The sequence below is a fragment of the Macrotis lagotis genome, chromosome 4 (genome assembly GCF_037893015.1).
Source record: "Macrotis lagotis isolate mMagLag1 chromosome 4, bilby.v1.9.chrom.fasta, whole genome shotgun sequence".
NCBI lineage: Eukaryota > Metazoa > Chordata > Mammalia > Peramelemorphia > Peramelidae > Macrotis > Macrotis lagotis.
Genome location: NC_133661.1, coordinates 60,773,677 through 60,790,493, shown reverse-complemented (window position 1 = coordinate 60,790,493; position 16,817 = coordinate 60,773,677). Strand labels below are relative to the sequence as shown.

General features: G+C 41.9%; 1 protein-coding gene across 11 annotated transcripts in view; it reads right to left on the bottom strand.

Annotated features, from left to right (window-relative positions):
• Nucleotides 1-16,817, bottom strand: part of ZMIZ1 (zinc finger MIZ-type containing 1) — a 436,554-nt gene that overhangs the window by 357,899 nt on the left and 61,838 nt on the right. For 9 of the 11 annotated variants that reach the window (XM_074232937.1, XM_074232935.1, XM_074232934.1 and 6 more), the window contains exon 2: nucleotides 835-962. The gene's annotated coding sequence lies outside the window, so the exon portion shown is untranslated. Of the gene's footprint in view, nucleotides 1-834; nucleotides 963-14,185; nucleotides 14,223-14,246; nucleotides 14,555-16,817 lie in introns of those variants that run through there. The other 2 variants (XM_074232940.1, XM_074232936.1) reach the window with 2 other exon arrangements.

Below are 16,817 nucleotides of genomic sequence, written 5' to 3'. Positions count from 1 at the left end.
GAGGTAGGTAGGGAAGGGAGTATTATTCCCATTTGATGTGGAAACCAAGGCCTACACAGGTGGAGTGGGCTAGTCCAAGGTCAAATAGGGATGGAGAAATTGGGACTAGAATCCAGTGATTAGAATCCAGTTGATCTAACTCATCATCGTCAACTGGCATCCTTTATATCATATACTTTTCATTTTATGGATATTATTCTAGGTTTCTAAATTAGAAGACAAGTATCACATTTTCTCTTTATTCCACATCCTCCATAGGACTCAGCATAGTGGTTAACTGATTTAAGCCTGCCTTCCCATAATATGGGGCCTGAGCAGGCCAGTCCAGTTGAGACCTGATGCCCGAGTCAGGTGACCAAAAGGTCAGGACTTGATTAAAGATTCTATGGGTCCCACCCACTGCAGATTGCTTAACCCCACACTGCACCTTTCTTCCTCATCAACACTTATCAACCCACTCCTACCCCGCCAAGTAATAATTCTAGTGGGTCCAGGAAGAAGCTGTTTTTTGGACAATGAGGAGATAGGGAATAGAAGAAACCAGAGTAGAAAATGAGCAAAAGAAGAAAAACTGGAAGAAAACAAACTCAATTCTTTTGTTTTATTCCCCTGGGAAGACATCCCTATTTATCATTGACCCAGGAATTTTGATTCATTCCGGTTGCCCTATTATATTATCTCTTAAAACCGTTCTGAAATTCCCAAGTGATATTAAGGTGTAATTGTCCTTTATAGATTCATAGATCATAAGCCAAAAAAAAGATTTTTTAAAAGCACATAGCTTCTTTAAGAGAACTTTAAGAAATTAGTTGGAGGGCAAATGTGCCTTCTTACCTGCCCAAGGCCGCCGCCAATTAATATGTTCCTAGAACTTCTGTGTCAGGAGAGAAATGGAGACAGGTATAGGAAGTGCTGGAGAAAGGGAGCTGTACAGTCTGTTATGTTCAAAAACCTTGGAATTCCTAGGAGAAAGAGAAAAGAGGCAAATGAGCTCGAGAGTCCTCTAGACCAGCCAGGCATAGCTAAATCTGGTATAACTCCACCTTCTTGGGCACGTCTGTACCCACACTGGACACCCGCTTGCATCTAGTTACAGCCGGACAGGAGAAGTGAGCCGGGCAATTGTGAGTGAAAAAGGACCTCCATAGTCAAGGAGGGAAGAAGGAATTGGGTGCTTGGGTCATGCTAGGCAGAAGGCTGTGTTGCGATTGGCATAGGTCTATGTAAGAACATGACCTTGAAACGTGCATTCTTCAAGCCATTCTTGACCCCAATGAGATTATGTGCTTTTCTCTCTCCTTCTGCCTTCATCCCCTCATCTCTATTGCTGGATGGTGGGATATAGGCAAATGAATGATTAAGGAGAGATAGTACAAAGACCTAGAAAGGTTAATGGGACACTTTCTGAATGTGCATTACCTCCCTCATTCATCCAATATATATTTACTGAATCAATGCCTCTTGCAAGACTATGAGGAACAGAAAGGAGACTAAAACATGGTTCCCATTCTTCAAGAGCTTATCCATCCTTGGTAAAGAGAGGCAAGACACAGAGACATTCTGAGAGGTAATCTGGCAGAGATGATACAGGGCTGATCCCAGAGCCAGCAAGACTGTAGGTCAATCCTAGCCTCTCACACAGTCAGTCAATAAACATTTATCAGTTGATTAAAATGAACTATGTATTTTGTAGGTTGAATGACCTTGGGTAAGTCATATAATGTTTAGGTAGCCTAGGCCAGAGGTGTCAAGTACCTGCTTGGCACTTGCCCTACTCACCTAGTACTTGAATAGAGCACACCTGTAGCAAGAAACAAGCCAACTCTTATAATTCCCAAGTCATTGGGTTGCTGCTATTTAACTACTCTTTTTTTTCCTCTCACCTAAGAGAAAGGTTCAATGTGGTTTTCCCTTTTTCCCAAGTAACAGAAAGAACCAGGGATGGAGGGATGGGAAGATACAACAGAAGCAACTAGAAAACCACACCAGAAGCCACCACAATGAAGAGTAACCACCCAGAGTCCATGACATCTTCTAACTTTAAGTCACATTATCCCATGCTCTATCCAGGGGATGACTGGAGAAGATGGCCACCCTTCAACACTCTAAATTCACCTAGCAATCCCCAAGAAGGCAAAATAAAATATATATATTCTCACATGCCAAGAAGAAGTTCATTATCATTGCTTCAAGTCAGCTCCCTGGCTGTCCTGCTTGCTTACCTCTCCCCCTCTTTGCTTACATCAAAAGAACACATACTAGAAACTAAGGGGGTACTCATCAGTTGGGAAATGGTTAAATTAAAAAAAGTATATGGATGAATTGGAATACTAATGTGCTTTAAAAAAAATGAAAGGGATGGTTTCAGAAAAACCTGGGAAGACTTGTGTGAACTGAAGCAGAGTGAAGAGAATGAAACTAGAACATCTAATACAACATTTTAAAGAAGAACAGTTTTGGACATGAGAATTCTAGTAACTCTAAACAGGATTCCAGAGGTTCCATGGTGAAGTGTACTAACCTGCCTCCTGACAGAGAAGTGATAGACTCAAGATGTAGAATAAGACATGCATTTGGGGGCATGACCAATGTAGGAATTTGTTTTGCTTGGCTATGCATATCAGTCACAAGGATTTTGGATTCTTCCTTTTTCATTGTTTTTTGGGGAGAGGGAGGAAAAATAAAGACCTGTTAACTGAAAAAACAAGGTGATTTTTTTTAAAAGAACATACATGTGTATATACCCCCCCAGAGTCCCCTAAAAACACCTCAACACTTATAAACAGGATTACTCTATAAGAGAAGGCAATAGATGGAGGCAAAATCCTCAGCTTCTATTACTGACTTGAATACTGATGTGCAAATGAGCAAATCACTTCATCTCTCTCTCTACCTCAGTTTCCTCTTTTGTCAAATGGGGAGCTTAATAACAATGATGTGAAATAGATAAATCGGTTATGAGAATTAAAGGAGATAATAAATATGAAGGTACTATTTCACAAGCTCATTTTTTTATTGGGTCTAGGAACCCAAACAGATAATAACTGGCATTAGTATATTGCTTTAAAGTTTGCAACGCCCCGTATAAATATTACGTTATTTGAGACTCATAACACTTTTAGCAGTAGATCCTGAAATTATCACCACCCCTATTTTGCAGATGAGGAAACAGACTCAAAGAAGGTAGAGTTATTTATCCATGTTGATACAATTAATTAGCATTAGAAGGAATACTAAAATGCATACATGAAACACTTTTCAAAGTAATTGATTATCAGGTCTACAGATAAATGTCTACTAAATCCTATCCTCTGTTAGTCTTGTTGGGGAAATACGAAACATAAGACCAAATCCCAGACCTTAATTAAGAAGCTTTCAGTCTAGGTCGAGAGATGTGCCCAATGAAGACTACAAATAAAGTGTTAGAAGAATTCAGAGGAGAAGGATACCCCATGGGCTGGAATGAACTGGGAATCCTGCCTTCAAAGATCTGCTGTTTGGCCAAGTAACAACCAATGAAGAGTCCTGTAAAGGAAGGGAAGGGAAAAAGGAGAGCAGTGATGACTCTCCAAAGCCATCATGTGCTGATGAAACTTTGGGATGCTCATCCCCCCCAAAGGCACTGAGCCATACTCTCAACATGCCTAACATTGACTAGAAATGTTAGGTCTAGGGAAGGAAGGACTCAGGACTAGGGAAGGAAGAAGAGGATGTTTTGAGCAAAGGAGTTGGGGGAAAGAACTCATTTTTCAGCAGGGGCAACGACATCAGTGAAATGTGTACTGCTCCTTCCTTCTTAATTATCTATTAAAATATAATATCAAGGGCGCCTGACAGTCTTACAATGGAAAGTCTCTCCCGAAACAAACCAAACTGCCAGCCGGAGCAAATTAAGAATTGTAATGCCAGACAGATGAATGCATTTGATCTGCTAAAAATCCTTCAATGTATTGACTGTGCTAAGGCTGAACAGAGAGGGGAGGAGGCAGTCCTTGGCTTTATGAGGCCAGATGTCCTCAGGTGCCTGGGCTTAGGGAACCAGGGAAATGTGAAGTCAATAAGAATTTATTAGGCATCTACTGTGTACTTAAGATTGTTCTTGGGAAGGGGGATACAAAAGCAGAAGTGAAATCCATCCTTACCCTCTCAAGATGGCAATCTTACTAGAGTAGGTAAACCCATGTGTGTATAGGTATATACAAAAAGAACAAGACAGACAAAGGGATCAGGATTGGCTACACTAACTCCAGGGATGAGATGGGCTAGGGATCAACAGAGACCTCATCTAAAAGATGGTGCTTGAGCAGAGTCATGAAGGATATATTAGTGATGCTAAGAGGAAGATGGAAAGAGGCAGAACATTCACAGGCATGGAGATGGGGAGTGGAGAGTCAAGTGTGAGGAACACCAAGGAACAGGATTCCAGAGCTATTAATACTCATACACCCAAAAGCAGACCTTGGTCCTAGGATGCCCATGACCCCATGCCCCCCCTCCCAGATCTAGATTAGGAAGTCCTCCCAAACATAGTTACTGCATCAGTGACATGGGGCCTGACAAATGATAATGACATAGGCTGCCATAAACCCAAGTTTAAGACCTACTTTTCAGCCACAACTAACCATTGTGCTATCTTTCCATCTCTGGGCCTCAATCTCTTTGCCTGCAGCTGAGATTTTCTTTTAAGTCCCCTAGTAATACTAGTAGCCTATGGTTAAATTCTCAGATTCCATTCTAGGTGAGTTTCAGACCCCAATATAGTATTCATTTGCTATTGATTTTTATGATTCTTGGCAAATGTTCTTTTATTATTTTCACATGAGGGATCCTGCAAATCCCAATCAAGCTAACAGCATCTTAAGAATAGTGATGTATCTTTTCCCTTCCTCTCTCTCCTTTCAGGACAGTATCCACAATGTGGACACTCAGCTAGACCCCAAGGTCAACAACAGTCATTGCTACTGAATCTGAAAGAAAAATAAAATGGCCTTCAAAATGCACAGTAGTTTCCTGTTATTGTTACTTCTCACCAGGGTTCACCAACAGAGGACCCTTGAGCCTTACCTATCATCCAAGAGGGAACTAAAGAGCAGAGGAAACAAACAATTAAATAAAAGGGAGTAAAAGCATAGAAACAAGGCAGATTCCCACCTACCCAGGATTGATGAGATCTGAGAAGGAAAGAGAGAAGGGAAAGGAGGGAAAGAAAAAGAGAGGAGGGAGGAGGGAAAAGAATGGAGAGGGAGAAGGAAAGAGAGAAAGGAGAGGCAGGAAAGAGTAAGAGAGAAGGGGGAGATGGAAGGAGGAAAAAGAAGGGAGAGGGAAAAGGAAAGAGAAGGGAGGGGGAGAAAAGAGAATGGAGAGGGGAGAGAAGGGCAGGAAAAAGGAGAAGAGAGAGGAAGAAAGAGAAGGGAGGAGAAAAAAGGAAGGAAGGAGAGGGAGAAGAGAGGAGAGGGAGAAATGGAAGAAGGAAGAGGGAGGAAGAAGGGAAAGGGGGAAAGGGGAGAGGGAGAGGAGAAGAAGGAAGGGAAGAGGAGAAGAAACATAAGGAAAAGGAAAAAAAATAAAGAGAGAAAAAGAAGAAAAACCTTTGGAGATGGGTAACATGTTCAGGTACCTCCAACTCACCACCCTGCCCCTCCTCCCCAAAGCCCTTCTCCACCCCTCCCAAGCATGTAATTGAGGCTCCCTTGTGCCACCCTGGAATGTTTTGCATCACTGGCTCTGGGTGGGCTAAGCTGACAGCAGAGGTCCATTCCTTTGCTGCTCAGCAACTGCTCTATGAGACCCCCAAAAAGCAATTACCTTCTCTGAGCTGAACTGACTTCAAGCAACCCCCTCCTTGACATACTTCCCTGAACCATCCCTCCCTCCCCATCCCCCACAAAAATAGCAGTTGGGGGGGGGGGAGGAGGAGGGGAAAAACTATCAAGATGTTGGTTTAGTGGAAAAATGCCTTTCCTTGCATCCTCAATTTCTTTGAAGTGTGGAATATGTTTCTTTGAGGATGTAGTTTAGATATTCAATCATTTAGCCTGCTAAACTGAAGACTGCAAAAGAAGGCTATTTCTTAAAAATATACGAAGTTGTATTAAATTATTGATAGCCATTAAACAGGGAGGAAAAAAAATTAAACAGCCCTCAGCTTTTATCAATCATTCATGCAGTTTCCACTGGGGTGTTTTCCTGGGCAGATGTCACATAGCAGAGTGCAAAGAGTCCAGGTCCTACAGGCATGAATTCATTTGCTATGGATGGAAAAGGGGTGGGATTTCATCCCCCAGCAATTAAGATAGCATCAAGAGAAGGAGCAAGGAATCAAAGGCTAGGAGGGGAACCTAGAGTTACTGGAGTCCATATCCATTCACCAACCAGAAAATCCCCCAGATCCACATCTTCCCCACCCCAGCTTTCTCCATATAAGAAGTTCCCTATGTCCTGTTCTTAACGATTCCCTATCATTCAGATTACAAATTCAGCTATCCATTTCTGGTTCTAACAAACCAAATTGGAAGTCCTTCTTAATGGATTACCTAAATGCCTCATGCTCCAAGGGAAAATTGAGGAGGGTGTTAGGAGGGGATTGCCAGTTAGATGGATTAAGGATCCATCTTAAGGGTATGGGTTAAAGTCCATTACTCAAATCCAGCTCAAGTCTAATAAACCAGGAATAGGTGGTACCTGCCTACCAAGCAACCAAACCCTGTGGCTAGGAGAACACAACCCATACTGGTAAAGACCTTAGAAATCATCTCAGAGCTCTTTTATTGGAGAGAGGGGGAAGCTGAGAATTGGTGGATAACTGACTTGTACAATCATTGGGTACCTGATTTACCCAGGGTCACATCATTCCTGGAAGTACTATTAATAATGTTTATCCTTCATTCTTGAAGACCAAGACATCAGGGCTGATGACAAGCACATGAATTGGATTTGAGTGAGGAGGGGCTGTGCTAAGTCACCAGTCTCATTTTCTCCTCCAGAGCACCTGGGTACAATGACCAGATATGGATCAAAAAGACTGGAGATGGCCCTGGATGTGAGGCAATCACAGTTAGGTGACTTGTCCAAGATCACACAGCTAGTGTCTGAGGCTGGATTCAAACTCCCATCCTCCTGCTTCCAAGGCCAGGGCTCTATCCACTGTGGTATCTAAATGCCCCTTCCTGGAAGTACCAAGACCAAGTACCAAGTACCAGGCTCCTGACCTCTAGTCAAATGGTACACCGGAATTTCTGACTTCCGACTCTCCCCAATTAAATGATGTATTCAGAGCACTCCACACCCTTTAAAGTATATAGACATAGATGTCAATGATTATTATTTGTATTCCTGTTATTGTGTCCTAGGCCACCACTATTTCTCCCCATTCTATGTTGCCTCTTTCTTGAAAACTCAGTCCCTGTACCAACCTGAGCCTTCATGGCTGAATCTCATATTCCATGCCTATCACAAGCCCAGCTAACTTGTAACTTCAACCTCTTTCCTCAGGTGCCAGCACAACTTACACAAATACCAATTCCCTATCACCTTGCACCAGAATCCCAGGGTAGAGACTTCATAGACAAAGAAGCAAAACTGGGCTTCTCTTCACCTCTTCCCCTCAGCCCCTAGGGCCCCATTGAACTCTCTCTCCCCAGGACACCTGATCCATCTGCTCCTGGGCTGAGGCTCTTCCAGGCTCCTCCACCCCCCACTCTTCCAATGGATTTTAAAGGGGAAGGCTCCCCCCAACCAGCCAGGCCAATAGAGGCTGGGAAGCCAACCCAGGGGAAGAGAGCATTCATTGCAGCTGGAAACAAAGAGGTTCAAGGCCCCTCTCTCCTCCCTAAGCCAGTCTGCTCTGCATTCTTGAATCCCTTTCAAAAAGCTAGAGTCAGAGAGGAGGCGTGCCAAATGTTGATAGCGCCCTAGCCAGGAAAAGCTGCTGTCATAGGAAAACATTTTGAAGAGTGTTTGTTTACAATCAAAACCTGTTTTCTAAAATAATAATAATAATAATAATTATTATTATTATTAAATAAACTTTAACTTGAATCCAGGATTGGACAAGCTAGACTTTTTAGAAAAGCTCCCTCTTACATCTGTTTAAGATGAGGAGAAGGGAAAAGGGGCAGGGGGGAGTCCTATTCATCTTCTGAACTAGATGGGTGACCTTGGGCAAGTCACTTAATATCTATTGGCTTCAGCCGCCTCATTGGTGATCTCCTCCCTTCTAGCTTAAAGATTCTAGGATTCTCTATAATTGGTAAAAATTTCTTTCACAGGCTAAGTCAGGAGGAATTGAAAAAAAAACCCTGTCCACACCACATTCCCCTTAAAAAAATGGTCTTGCAGGAAAAGTTCAAAGCTCCTTTTGGACAAGCTACTGAAGAACTCATCCAGTCCATCACAAACACTAAGTCAGAGGATGCTGGAAGTCTCCATGTCTGAAATACAAAGCTATGGATGGCCCATTCCCTGCCCTCAAGGAGTTTGCAAGGCAATGGGGGAAGGGGCAGAAATCCACAAATCACAGGAGAGGACTAGGGAAAGTGCTCATCTGAGACATTTGAGGGGATATCACTTTCACCTAGAGTTAGGAGGAAGGAGAAGTCTAAGGAGATCTCTGGGAGATCACCCCAGGGGATCAGTTAGACTATTAAGGAAGGCCAGAATTCAATGGATAAAGACTGGGATGGGAAAAACATGGGGGGCATGTTTGCGAAGGAGTTCAAATGAAAGAACAAGCTCAAATGGAGAACCATGGTAGATTTCTGAATAGAAGGATGTGATCAGAATGCTCAGTACATTAGAATGTGAGATATTATGGAGATTTTTAAAAAATCTTTGTTATTTACCTGATATTTTGGATGAGTAGAGGTGAAGGAAAGGGAGGGATCAAAATGAACTCAACTTGTGAGTCTGAATAATTTGGGAAGACAAAATAGAAAATATTCAGGAGGAGAAGAGAAGGGTTTTGGGAGGAGAGGAAGCTATGTTCTATCTGGAACATGTTGAGTTTATAGTATTGGGATAAAATGTAGGTGTTACCACCATGGGCAGTTGGAAGCAAGATTCAAAACCAACCCAGAATGATACCCCATTCTCTAGTAAAACCAACATCCAACACTTATTTATGAGTTCTTTCTAATAACTAACTAAAGTCATTATTGACCGAATTTAAAATCAAAAAGATTTTTCTCAGCCAAAAATAAATGAGAATATATTTCTGGGGCTATTAGGAATTTCTAGCCAAAGGCCAGAAGAAGTTGGCCACAAAAGAATCATTATCATTTAGATTTTCAGACCACAGTGTTAATGATGCCAAAATTTTGGGTTTAAGCCATCTGTGAGTTTGGCTTCTCTCTTTTATATAGCTCTGGAGTGAGAATGACAAAGAACTGGGTTCAAATTCTACCTCAGATATGCACTACCAGTGTGACCCTGAGCAAGTCATTTAACTTTGTCTGCTTCAGTTTTCTCACATATAAAACAAGGGATTTGAACTCAATGACCTCTAAAATCTAACTCAATGATCCTCCTGTTCTCTCATATGTTTCCAGTCTCATCCCTTGGAACTCTTCAGGATGGGTCATGGGCTTCCATTCCAGTTGATTCCCTTCCCCATGCCCATTTCTTCTTTTGGAATGAATGTCCCCTCCCTACAAATACCTTAATATCCAATATAAACAAACCCTAGGCAACATTCAATGTTAACTCTCTACCATCTACCACTTCCATAAAATCTTCCCTTGCATAGTGTAGCCATACCAGCATTCCCTTTCTTTCTGCCTTCCAATTATATTTAGGGTTTTTACTGTAATTCAGAAATTTTAGCATGTAACTATTACATTGTTTCTTTGCAGATATAATGAGAAAAAGAGAGGAAACAAGCAATGATTCAACACCCATTATGGGTCAGACACAGTGCTAAGTTTTGCACAAATATTATCACATTTAATCAGCCCTATTTTATAGATGAAGAAATTGAGTCTGGCAAAGGGGTCAAGTGACTTGCCCAAGGTCACACTGCTAATGACTACAGTCCGATGCAATATTCCTCCCCAGACCTTCCAGGTCAAAGACAGAAGGTCCCAGAATAGAGTCCCCAGTTCTGCTATCATAAGCCTTTCAACAAGTCTATTTAACCTCTCTGAGATTCAGTTTCCCATCTGTGAAGTGGGGATATTAATGCTTATATTAGCTCTCTTATCGGGTTATTCTTTATAAACGCCTAAAGATTTTAAGCCATTTTTATTGCACAGTTGTTTCCGACTCTTCATGACCCATTTGGGATTTTCTTGGCAAAGATACTGGAGTGGCTTACCATATTCTTCTCCAGCTCATTTTACAGTTAAGGAAGCTGAGGCAAACAGAGTTAAGTGTCTTATACAGGGTCCCACAGCTAGTATTTACTGTCTGAGGTCAGATTTGAATTCAGATCTTCATTCTAGTCCCAGTGTTCTATCCACCTAGCTGCCCTTAAAACTTAAATGTGAGCTGTAATAATAATTATAATATGAATAAATATATAAAATTATTATTATTATTACAGATGAAGAAAATATTCATTAAGAGATAAAATACTTAAGATCACTCAAATATAAAGTAGCAAAGATCTCTTTCCTTTTAGTCAGGGGCTCTTTCTCACAGAGAATATCTACAGTGGATATATTAAGGGGAATACCTCTAATACTATGTCCCAAGAACTCAAGGTTTGCTAAGCAAAACGAATCTTCAATGGTAACCTACAAATTCCCTTATCACAGAGTCCTGGGAAGATGGAACGGCATTGGAAAAAATCTATAGGTTAAGGGCAAACAGGTCTCCCCATCAGCCCAGAACTCAGTTTTCTTCTAATGAGGTGTCAGAACCCTCACTCTGGCCTAATTCTAACCACTCACTAATGAGTCTTTATTAAAGAGGAGTGAAAAAGAGAGTGACATTTTTCACAACTTGATGGACCAATTCTCTGGATCAAGGTACCTAGGAAGAGGTGACTGGTCTGACTTGATTGGATCATCAGAGTCCAAATGGCAGATTGATCCCTGAGTCAATAGCAATGGATATCAATAAACAGCACAGGGAGACAAGCTGCCAGATCTCACAGATAATTTCTAAGAACTGATAGAATTTGGGGGAGAGAGGGAAGGAAGTTGTATCAGCCCCAGAAAGTTCATCTGAGGACCCTAGTAAGAAAAGGTCTCCTCCTCTATAGCAAAGATTGAGTTTTATTTATAGTAACAACTCACATTGGTCTACATCTTTGACGTAAAGCATTTCCTTCAAAGAGATCCTGTGATGAAGGTTGGGCTGTTTGATTATTCCTGTTGTTTAACTAAGAAATGCAAGAGTCAGAGTACAGTGATTTGCCAAGGATCATTCAGGGACAGAGTCAAGATTTGTACTCATGTCATCTGACTCCATGTTCAATTCTCTTTTTTCCCCCACTACATCACAGTGTCCTTTGCATCTATCTCACCTGCCCCTCCACCCCAGGAAAGTGGTTTTTATATTTATGATATTTGTGAATGAATGAATGAGTGAGTGAGATAGTGAATGAATGAGTGAATGATTGAATGAATGAATGAATGAATGAATGAATGAATGACTGTAGGGGCACAGTCTGGGTGACCAGAGCTATAACTGAATTATAATAATAAGTCCTCCCTCCCTGTGGGACAGAGCTCTATAGGGATGAACAGGGAAGACTTCAAACTGCTAGTGAGTTAACAAAGTTTTTTAAATTTTCCCTTTAAAGAAAAGGGGGGGGGGAAACTATCATTTCTTCCACTTCTCTCTCTCCTTCTCTCTCCATATAAAGCAGTAAGTCTGATGGTCTATATATTTCAGCTTGTTTCCGCTGCTAGCTAGAGAGGAGACCATGGCAAAAAATACTTACTGTCCCATACCCTCAGTTTCCCCAAATATAAAGAAAGAATAATCTCCACCCCTCTCTGCTTCTCTTAGTGGCCCTGATTTTTACTGAGTGACCAAAGGGAAGTCAGTCATTATGTCTGAGCCAGCCCCTATTTCCTCCTCTGTAAGATGGGAATTCAAGTCAATTCTACAAGCTTCCATAAAGCATCTACCATATGCAAAGCTCTAGGGACACCAAAACAAAATTACTCTTGCCCTTAAGGAGTTTGTGCTCTAACACACACACACACACACACACACACACACACACACACACAAGCTTTTAGTACAGTGGATAGGGTGCTAGGTTTGGAGTCAAGAGGACATGAATTCAAATTCATCCTCAAAGGCAAGCCACTTCATCCTGTTTGCCTCAGTTTCCTCATTTGTCAAATAAACTGGAGAAGGAAATGGCAAACCATTCCATTTCCATATCTTTGTTATGGAAAGCCCAAATAGAGTCATAGTCAGATAAGACTGAAAAGACTGAATGACCACAAAAACAATACTCCCTATGCTAAGAAAACACAGGCCAAGTCTCCCTTTAAAAGAAATCTTCCTGATCATAAAAGAATTGTAAGAAAAGGAAGGCTTACAGGGGTTTTTAGCCATGGATATATTAAAAAGGATATTGTTATTATGTAGGTTTCACACACATGCACATATATGTGTATAAAATCTAGCAGAGAGAGAATATTTATTTCATCTCTCCAAATCTCAGTTTCTTCCATTGTAAAATATGGAGATTATACTTGAATTCCATCTGAGTGAGGGCATCCTTTTGAACCCCATCAAGTGTCATCAACATAAATGGGAGTTATAATCATGACCATCACCTCTCGGGGACCACAGAGGGATAAAAAATAAACTAAGAGCTGTGATCTAGAAGGGCAGAATTGCAAATGGTAATTATCATGACAAAACTCATGCAGGAATTTCACATGCAAGAAGGCTCTGTGTGTTCTTAGCCACATAGGGTCTTTTGTTAGCATGCGTGAAATGGATATGCTTTCTGTGCAACCAAAAGGGCTTATACATATACGAGTCTGCTGTGGGAGCTCAATAAATATTAATTTATATTATCACGATGAATAATATTACCCCTCTAAATGGTTCAGGAGCTGAGGTGCCCTTATAGGCTACATACTCTCTGGGTATTGGCATATATACACATCAGTCTGATTCAAATGAAATACACACACACACACACACACACACACACACACACACACACACACACAGAGTCACAAATGATATTGAGAAGCAGGGCTTGCCATCTGCAGAACCCTCAGCTCTGAGGAGCCCGCTAATGTAGTCAGGCCCTTCCAAAACAACCCAATAAATCAGTAGGCGCTTGCCGCAAACGTTTAAATCACTGTCCTAAAGTCGACAGGCATTTTGCACTAAAATACGAGAATCACCAAGCAGGCTGGGCTCGTTACCCAGGCTGAGAAACCTGGTATCATTTATTTCCCCCACCCCAGTATGCCTTAGCCAGTCAGCTGAACTCCCTTGACCCAACCTTACTCAATGGCTTCTAACATGTAGAAACTCACCAAAATTTTTTTTCCTTCTCCCCCCACCCCCTTACCTCAACTCCTTGCATTTCCCCCATTTTTCCAGACCAGATAAGAGTAATTGGTGCAGTGGATTGAACATTAATAGGAGTTAATACCCATCTCTGTCATCGTAGACAAATCATTCAGTCACTCTGGGCCTCAGTTTCCCCATCCATTAAATAAGAAGATCAGACTGGAGCAAGGTTTCCGTGTGTGTGTGTGTGTGTGTGTGTGTGTGTGTGTGTGTGTGTCTGTTTATGTGTATGTCCAGGCAGGTCCCTTGGGCAAAGCCTTCAGACTCTTCAAAATCGCATTTGATGCTTACATTCATGATTGAAGGTAATGCTAAATTTCAATTAGAAACTAGTAAAATATTATTTTTTTTTTCCTTGTACATTCACAGATCTCCTAAAAATGGCACCCAAGGAGTTAAGATTCCCCTAGACATCAAGTCTATCACAAAGATTCCTTTTAGCTTCAATATCCTGAAGTTCTAAAGAATAATGAGTAAAGGGGAAGGGCAGAAGAATCACCCTCAAGAGAGAAATATGAACATCTTAGGCAAAAAGAACAAATCATCCAACCCAAAGTCTTTAGAAATGGTATCCCTTAATGTTTTCTTATCTTCTACAACTGTTCAATTTAAGATCTCCTCTCCTCAAGTTCATAGTCAGGACCCCCCCCCCCCCCCAGCTAAAGCAAGGAAAACGTAGAGATTCTCTCACCAAGGAGTTAGTGGAGGACACATGGAGGGAAGTTAAGAGCAAATAGGTCTATCTCTCTTACCCTTAAGCAGATGATCATAGCATCATAAAGGACCACAGAGGTCATCCAGGCTGACCCTATCACTTAACAGATGAGGACACTGAGAATCAGTCCACTGGATGACTTGCCCAAGGTGACCCAGGCAGTAACTGGCCAAACTAGGATTTGAATCTGGTTCTTCTGACTCGAGTCCAATGTTCCCCCAATGTCCCCCAATGTGCTGCCTTTGATGTGACCACCAATGTGTCCTCCTCCAAGCCTCTGCCTCTCTGCTCCAGTTGTTCAACGGGGCAGGAAGCATCCCTGCCTTGTGGCTGGTTCCCCCACCCTCCCTTTTCCTCCCAGCACCAATCCCCCTCCCTAAAGTCTGCAGGATTTTCTAAATGTATCTGGCCAGCCTGGGCCAGGTCTGTTCTGCCCCAGGCCGGCTGCTAGGGAGGGCCAGCCAACCCAGCCAGTGGAAACATCCAGGGTTGGGAATCACTGCAGAAATACACTCCCCTGGGGGAAAGACTGTTTACCTCAACAGAAGGGGAGAGGAAGCAAAGCTACACACCGCAGAACAGATTAGGGATTGATGAACAATAGGCAATTACCCAAAATATCATCAAACACAACTCCTGAAGAATTTAAATGCACTCTGACAAAGAGGCCTGCTAGAAAACAGACTTCCACTTACTCTGCTGCCACCATTCCAGGGCTGGGGTGGGGGGAGGCGGGGAGGGAGGTGAATGGGGGGGACACCTTAGAACAAGTGTAGGGAGGTAGAAGAAACAAATATTCTTTCTCCCCCTTTCAGGGAAATTAAACTGGGAAGGGGGGGGGGGGTGGACAAACAAAGGAAGACAGAGGAATCCCAGAATGGTCTAAGATGAAATCCTGCTCAGGCCAGGCCGTAGAGAAAGGAATTTTAAAATACACTGGAGGATCAAACTCCCCACCCATGAAATCCTGTGGTTCCTGTGCTATAATTGAAGTAGACAGCAGAGACCTGGGAGCTGGAGAAATCCAAGCCATCAATCAATACACATTTACTGAATGTAAGCCTACTATGTGTGGGATGTTACCAACCAATTCATCAAACCATTTCCTACTGTGTGTGTCAGTGGCTAGAGATTCAAGCACAAAAGACAAAATAATCTTTAGTCCCAAAGAGTTTACATCTTAATGAAGGAAACAACAAGTCCTTATAAAAAATATGATGTAAATGGAAACACAAAACTGAGCGACACCTGCGCAACACAAAGTCCATGTCCAAGATCAGCAGCTCCTATATGAAAAGAATGTCGTACTAGAGCAGGGTCAAATCAACAGGACCCATCTAAAATGAGGCAAGAGTTCAGAGCAGGGGAAAAAAGATCACCCTGGCAAAGCATCAAAGGAATAATACTGAAACTAGGGAAACCTGTAGGATTCAGGTTGGTGGAAAGGAAGGGAGAGCCCTCATTCCCCAATTAAAAACAAAAACAAAAACAAGACAAACAACAACAAAAAAGAACCTTACACACTCCTAAGAAGAAAAAAGCCTCAACCAATCCTTGGTTTCTCCTTTGGTTCTGCCCACTCCACCCCTGTAACATCTCTTTGTTCTAGAAACCTCTGGGAGAGATGGCTAGGCCAGTCATCACTGCTCACTGGAGAGCCTACAGATCTGCTTTAATCCAATCTGATATCCTCCTCCTCCTCCTCAGGACTGTTCAGAAAAGGGACAGAGCCTGTTTGTTCTGTATCTGGTCTTACCAGAAGGTCTTCCATCATGGAGTTAAGTGGTTGATATCTTGCAGGGCTATTTATCTAGTAACTAAGATTCTGGTGAGTCCCAGACTCATGTGTCTACATTTGACAGCCATTCTCAACAACTATAGGGTACCCCTGTCCTTCCTTTCTCTGTGACTGAGGGTTTTGGGTGGGGGAGGGACAGAGGCAGGAGGATACTCACTGTTTGGAACCAAGATTTCACTGGCTCTACTCTGCTGGGGATTTCATTGGCATGGACAAGTCAAACCAAAATTTCTAATTGGGTATGTTCTTCTTCCCAGAACCTCCATCCACCTCCATCCTTTCCTCTTTTAAGAGACTAAAATCATTTGAAATTTAGGAAAACTGACCCTACTTGGGGTGAAACTTGGAACAGCAAAATAGTATATGGATCCCTTTCTAAAGAGAGAAGAAAAACCACTGTTGACCTGAGACAGCCATTTCTTTACCTGAGCTCAACAATAGCACCACAAAAGGTTGTCTTGTCTTAATTTTCAGAATAAACTTTCTTAGTGAAGAGATAACAAACATATCCTGCCCTTGGAGCTAGTCTTTTAGAAAATATTTATAGCTTTTCAAGACAGTTTGGTAGCAATTGGATACAGCATCTGCTTTTTTTCTTGCTTTCCACAACAGTTCTGAAACCCAAAAACAGTTAAAAAAAATAAACCCATCAATTTTGACATGAAATACAGAGCCTATAGCTTCTTTGAGAAATAAAATGCAGGGCTGACTTTGACAGCTTGATAATTTCAGAAAGCTCATTAAACTGTTTTCTATTTTAAATCCCAATAAGTATTTACTATCAATACCAAAAGTTTGGGTTAACAAAAC